Below are 7314 nucleotides of genomic sequence, written 5' to 3'. Positions count from 1 at the left end.
AAGCTTTCGGGGACACTTGGTCAAGGCCACATTTTGAAGTGACCCTTTTATAGCCATCCAAATGAAGTAGTTCAACTTTTTCTGATGATTACTGATCTAGAGAGTCCAGAGAATTGTACTGCACAAATTTTGAACATTATTATATGAAAATTATATGATCATAGATGGAAAAGACCATTTACAGCCAATACAGGCAATTTACCATAGGAAATATATGGTTATAAAGGTTTTTGACAGTTATAGCGCCACCTATGGTCCGATCTCCATAAAATTGGGCATGCTTGTTAATGATGTTATGTCACATATGCTCACCAATTTTTGTGAAGTTCTGAGTTTTCATTTAGGATTTATAGGCTTTTTAATGTATTTTGCCACGCCCATTTTATAAATGACCCTATTACAGCCAGGCAAATGCAAAAGTTCAACTTTTTTTTGATAATTATTGATCTAGAGAGTCCAGAGAATTGTCCTAGACTGGTCTGGTTCCGATCGGGCAAAAAACCTAGGACTAGTTCGCAAAAGTAGGTTTTTTACATATTCGCAAATAATTAATTAATGGTTTGATTGACATTAGTGGTTCTTGAGGCAAAGTTGTTGAGCATGAGCAGATCTATCAAATGATATGCATTTTGTGACAATAAGTGTAACACCACGTGATTACAGAGCCATAGAACTCGTTAGCGCCAACTAGTGGCCGATTTCTTTCAAAATTCTTACAGACCTCTAGGGCCATGAGTCGAACATGCCCATCGAGTTTCGTTCCGATCGGCCTCCGTTAACCTTGTCTAATAGTTGCTCAAACTTCATTGGCCGATGGCGGCCATGTTTTTTGAGATACACCAATTTCCTCATAGACATACATGGCACCTTGGACCAAGACACTGCATACCAATTTTCAAGTCAATCTGACTAACGGTCAGGTGGTTATAGCCTGTTTTATGTTTTTTTCATATTATAGCGCCACCTTGTGGCCAATCACCGCGATTTTTTTACTGTTACCTCAGACTGACCTCTTACACATGTGTACCGAGTTTGGTGAAAATATCTCATTTTGTTCACGAGTTATAGCCATTTTAGTAAAATAGGCTCCGCCTCCTGCGAACGTTTTGACACCCCTTAGCAACCGTGGATCGAAATTTCAACTTTTTTTCGATAATTATTGATATACAGACCACTGTGAACATTTCTGCACTGGTTTGGTTCCGATCGGGCAAAAAACCAGGGACTAGTTCGCAAAAGTAGGTTTTGGACAAAATCCAATATGGCGGAAAAATTTGCATACCGGAAATGAAATCCTTGAGGCCTTTTTTGTTCGGCTTGACCCAAGGATTCCAATGATATAAGACACTTGAGTCTGTGACAAACGGTTAATGAGATTTAAGCAAAAATATGCGTTTTTTTTGTTTTTTGCGCTGTAGCGCCACCTATTGGCCAATCTGGCTCATATTTTGATAACCTCTCCTCGATTTTTGTACTACCATCTGGCAAAGTTTCAAGTCTCTAGCACTTACGGTTTGGGCTGCACGATGCGTTTTACGGCGGAATAATAATAATAATAATAAAAATCCTTACAATTACAATAGGGTTTCAGCATTTCATGCTTGAACCCCTAATAATAATAAAAATCAGTACAATTACAATAGGGTTTCAGCACTTCGTGCTTGAACCCCTAATAATAATAAAAATCAGTACAATTACAATAGGGTTTCAGCACTTCGTGCTTGAACCCCTAATAATTAAAGCTGCAAGCAGCATTTATCGGGGTTCAAGCAGTTAAGGCCTTTAAGGCCTTTAAGCACACAAGCATCAAAAGACATTAAGTTTTATTTAGCAAGCATTTAACAACTGCCATCATAGATGAAAAAGTCAATTTACAGCCAATACAGGCAGTGTACCATAGGAAATATATGGTTTTAAAGCGTTTTTACAGTTATAGCACCTTTTTGCCTGAGTCTTCTTATAGTCTTGCCTGATCTCCACCACTTATATTAGTAGTACTCAAAGTGTGCCCATATATATATGTGTCAGATTTGTTGTAAATATGTAATTTTGATAAGGAGTTTAGACAATTATATTCAGTGGCGTAACGAGCCAACACCGGGCCCTTAAGTAGGATTATCAAGGCGGGCCCCTTGATGACGCAATTGATGACATTGATGACGCAATGTCCGCGAGTAGGCTACCATGAATAGGGCAGGATATATAAGAGATGAGATGACTAACAAAATCAGGAGTAGCCTACGCTCAGCAAAAAAAAAAAAAACAACAGCGCACCATAACACATTGTTAGGCCTAGGTCCAAATACATAAAAAAGATGCTCTCTTACATTTTCCGAGCTTTCCTTTGTGCAACTGCAAAGTTGTCGATTAGATCTGGATTGTGCGCACAGGCATTCTCAATTGACCCTTTGCAGGGAGTTTGATTGACAGGTGATCTGACTAATCATAATCCGCCATTTTGCCCAACAAAGCAGTCAGGAGAGTTAGTAGATTAACATTGGAGGATTTAAATTTGAAAAACAAAGTGTACTGACGTCTTAGCACTTTAAAACAACATTCCTTTTATGTTTATTCATGTTTATTTTAATGCTATAAATTAACTAGAAGGAAGAGATGATCAGTTCACAAGCAGCTTTAACTGAGCCTCGAGTCTACAGCGATCTGTCAGACACATTAAAGAGTCACAAACAAAACGGTATTTATTGTTTAAATGTCTCTAAAAAATTACTACATTTGAAAGGTGAGACTTTGTTTCATATCAAAAGTACTTGTCTGTCAGTGCGCAGTCTTTTCTCTGATCCGCAATGTATTTTTCACTGCGTGAGAACTTGGTGTGGTGTGAGAGTCAGACATATGCTTGTCAGACATAGCAACAGTAACTAAAGTGGGCGGGTCTTTGCGAACGGTCATTGACAGTATGGACGGGGATTCGCCAGTCCCAATTCAAAACAAATTTCATCACAATCCATCATTGTTCGTTTCAAACATGTGAGAGCATCAAAATGATCCATGGGTGAAATTGATTAGATTTAATTTATTTTTTTGTCAGTTCCTATCCTAATTTTAACATTTTGGCGTTATTGTTTAGCTATTTACCTATGTCTTCAAATTTTCTTTGTTTTTTTGTTGTTGTCTCGATCGGACTAACGGCTTTGAAGATAACCACAATTTTTTAAAGCTCTAAATGACACTTACAAAAGTCATAAGGCGAAACCTGGCATGTTTGGTATTGTTGGACTCGGCAAGGATTCAGGAGTCTTAAGAGGTCACTCATGTGAATAAAACACGGGCTTGAAACTTCTAAGGCTCCTTCAAGGCATTGTGCCAATGACGTATACTGAGTTTTTTGAGATACACCAATGTTCTCATAGACTATCATGGCACCCTGGACAAAGACACTGCGTGCCAATTATCAGTAGACTAATGGTTGGGTGCGCTTATAGCTATTTTCATGATTTTTTCACTGTTATGGCGCCAACAAAAGGCCAATTGTCACGATTTTTTTCATGTCAACTCAGATTGAGCTTATGAACATGTGTCCCAAGTTTAGCGAAAATATCTCTTTCCGCTCACAAGTTATAACAATTTTATAGCGCCACCAAGTAACCAATTGCCATGATTTTTTTCACGTGACCTCAGAATGAGCTCATGAACATGTGTCCCAAGTTTTGTGAAAATATCTCTTTCCGTTCACAAGTTATAACCGTTTTATAGTGCCACCTAGTGGCCAATTGTTGCGATTTTTTTCAAGTGATCTCAGATTGAGCTCAGGAAGAAGTATCCCAAGTTTAGCAAAAAAATCTCTTTCCGTTCACAATTTATAACTGTTTTAGTAAAAGTGGCCCTGGTGCCATCAAATATTTTGGTTCCCTTTATCGACCGTTGATTGAAATTTTGAATTTTTTGGATGATTATTGATTGTCAGACTCCAGAGAATATTCTTGCAGTGGTTTGGTTCCGATCGGGAGAAAAACCTAGGAGAAGTTTGCAAAAATAGGTTTTTCAAAAAAATGCAATTTACTCGAAATTGGCGCCTGAAGGGCGAGCAAATCGGAGATAGCCATTTTGTCCGCCTTGAGCCAAGGATTCCAACGACATAAGACACTTGATCCTGGGACAAACGGTCTAAGAGTTGTGAGCGATTTAGTACTTTTGGTTGCTGTAGCGCCACCTATGGGCCAATTGGGGTCATACTCTGATAGGTTGTCCCCAAATTGAGGCCTACCATCTGGCCAGGTTTCACGTCTCTAGGCCTTACGGTTTGTCCTGCACGATGCGTTTTACGAATCCTTACAATTACAATAGGGTTTCAGCATTTCATGCTTGAACCCCTAATAAGAATGAAGGCTTTTTGCCAGTTATAGCGCCACCTATGGTCCGATCTCCATGAAACTCTGCATGCTTCCTCACCATGTTCTGACACATATGCTCATCAATTTTTGTGAAGTTCTGAGTTTTCATTTGGGATTTATAGGCTTTTTAGTGTATTTTGCCACGCCCCTTTTCTAAATGACCCTGTTACAGCCAGCCAAATGCAAAAGTTCAACTTTTTTTCGATAATTATTGATCTAGAGGGTCCAGAGAATTGTCCTAGACTGGTTTGGTTCCGATCGGGCCAAAAACCAGGGACTGGTTCGCAAAAGTAGGTTTTGGACAAAATCCGACATAGCAGAAAATTTTCCCTGCCTACATCCAAATCGGAGATAGCCATTTTGTCCGCCTTGAGCCAAGGATTCCAACGACATAAGACACTTGATCCTGGGACAAACGGTCTAAGAGTTGTGAGCGATTTAGTACTTTTGGTTGCTGTAGCGCCACCTATGGGCCAATTGGGGTCATACTCTGATAGGTTGTCCCCAAATTGAGGCCTACCATCTGGCCAGGTTTCACGTCTCTAGGCCTTACGGTTTGTCCTGCACGATGCGTTTTACGAATCCTTACAATTACAATAGGGTTTCAGCATTTCATGCTTGAACCCCTAATAAGAATGAAGGCTTTTTGCCAGTTATAGCGCCACCTATGGTCCGATCTCCATGAAACTCTGCATGCTTCCTCACCATGTTCTGACACATATGCTCATCAATTTTTGTGAAGTTCTGAGTTTTCATTTGGGATTTATAGGCTTTTTAGTGTATTTTGCCACGCCCCTTTTCTAAATGACCCTGTTACAGCCAGCCAAATGCAAAAGTTCAACTTTTTTTCGATAATTATTGATCTAGAGGGTCCAGAGAATTGTCCTAGACTGGTTTGGTTCCGATCGGGCCAAAAACCAGGGACTGGTTCGCAAAAGTAGGTTTTGGACAAAATCCGACATAGCAGAAAATTTTCCCTGCCTACATCCAAATCGGAGATAGCCATTTTTTCCGCCTTGAGCCAAGGATTCCAACGACATAAGACACTTGATCCTGGGACAAACGGTCTAAGAGTTGTGAGCGATTTAGTACTTTTGGTTGCTGTAGCGCCACCTATGGGCCAATTGGGGTCATACTCTGATAGGTTGTCCCCAAATTGAGGCCTACCATCTGGCCAGGTTTCACGTCTCTAGGCCTTACGGTTTGTCCTGCACGATGCGTTTTACGAATCCTTACAATTACAATAGGGTTTCAGCATTTCATGCTTGAACCCCTAATAAGAATGAAGGCTTTTTGCCAGTTATAGCGCCACCTATGGTCCGATCTCCATGAAACTCTGCATGCTTCCTCACCATGTTCTGACACATATGCTCATCAATTTTTGTGAAGTTCTGAGTTTTCATTTGGGATTTATAGGCTTTTTAGTGTATTTTGCCACGCCCCTTTTCTAAATGACCCTGTTACAGCCAGCCAAATGCAAAAGTTCAACTTTTTTTCGATAATTATTGATCTAGAGGGTCCAGAGAATTGTCCTAGACTGGTTTGGTTCCGATCGGGCCAAAAACCAGGGACTGGTTCGCAAAAGTAGGTTTTGGACAAAATCCGACATAGCAGAAAATTTTCCCTGCCTACATCCAAATCGGAGATAGCCATTTTGTCCGCCTTGAGCCAAGGATTCCAACGACATAAGACACTTGATCCTGGGACAAACGGTCTAAGAGTTGTGAGCGATTTAGTACTTTTGGTTGCTGTAGCGCCACCTATGGGCCAATTGGGGTCATACTCTGATAGGTTGTCCCCAAATTGAGGCCTACCATCTGGCCAGGTTTCACGTCTCTAGGCCTTACGGTTTGTCCTGCACGATGCGTTTTACGAATCCTTACAATTACAATAGGGTTTCAGCATTTCATGCTTGAACCCCTAATAAGAATGAAGGCTTTTTGCCAGTTATAGCGCCACCTATGGTCCGATCTCCATGAAACTCTGCATGCTTCCTCACCATGTTCTGACACATATGCTCATCAATTTTTGTGAAGTTCTGAGTTTTCATTTGGGATTTATAGGCTTTTTAGTGTATTTTGCCACGCCCCTTTTCTAAATGACCCTGTTACAGCCAGCCAAATGCAAAAGTTCAACTTTTTTTCGATAATTATTGATCTAGAGGGTCCAGAGAATTGTCCTAGACTGGTTTGGTTCCGATCGGGCCAAAAACCAGGGACTGGTTCGCAAAAGTAGGTTTTGGACAAAATCCGACATAGCAGAAAATTTTCCCTGCCTACATCCAAATCGGAGATAGCCATTTTGTCCGCCTTGAGCCAAGGATTCCAACGACATAAGACACTTGATCCTGGGACAAACGGTCTAAGAGTTGTGAGCGATTTAGTACTTTTGGTTGCTGTAGCGCCACCTATGGGCCAATTGGGGTCATACTCTGATAGGTTGTCCCCAAATTGAGGCCTACCATCTGGCCAGGTTTCACGTCTCTAGGCCTTACGGTTTGTCCTGCACGATGCGTTTTACGAATCCTTACAATTACAATAGGGTTTCAGCATTTCATGCTTGAACCCCTAATAAGAATGAAGGCTTTTTGCCAGTTATAGCGCCACCTATGGTCCGATCTCCATGAAACTCTGCATGCTTCCTCACCATGTTCTGACACATATGCTCATCAATTTTTGTGAAGTTCTGAGTTTTCATTTGGGATTTATAGGCTTTTTAGTGTATTTTGCCACGCCCCTTTTCTAAATGACCCTGTTACAGCCAGCCAAATGCAAAAGTTCAACTTTTTTTCGATAATTATTGATCTAGAGGGTCCAGAGAATTGTCCTAGACTGGTTTGGTTCCGATCGGGCCAAAAACCAGGGACTGGTTCGCAAAAGTAGGTTTTGGACAAAATCCGACATAGCAGAAAATTTTCCCTGCCTACATCCAAATCGGAGATAGCCATTTTTTCCGCCTTGAG

The sequence above is a fragment of the Leuciscus leuciscus genome, assembly GCF_965113295.1.
Source record: "Leuciscus leuciscus genome assembly, contig: HAP1_SCAFFOLD_97, whole genome shotgun sequence".
Classification (NCBI taxonomy): Eukaryota; Metazoa; Chordata; class Actinopteri; order Cypriniformes; family Leuciscidae; genus Leuciscus; species Leuciscus leuciscus.
Note: the sequence above shows the minus strand (reverse complement) of the source record.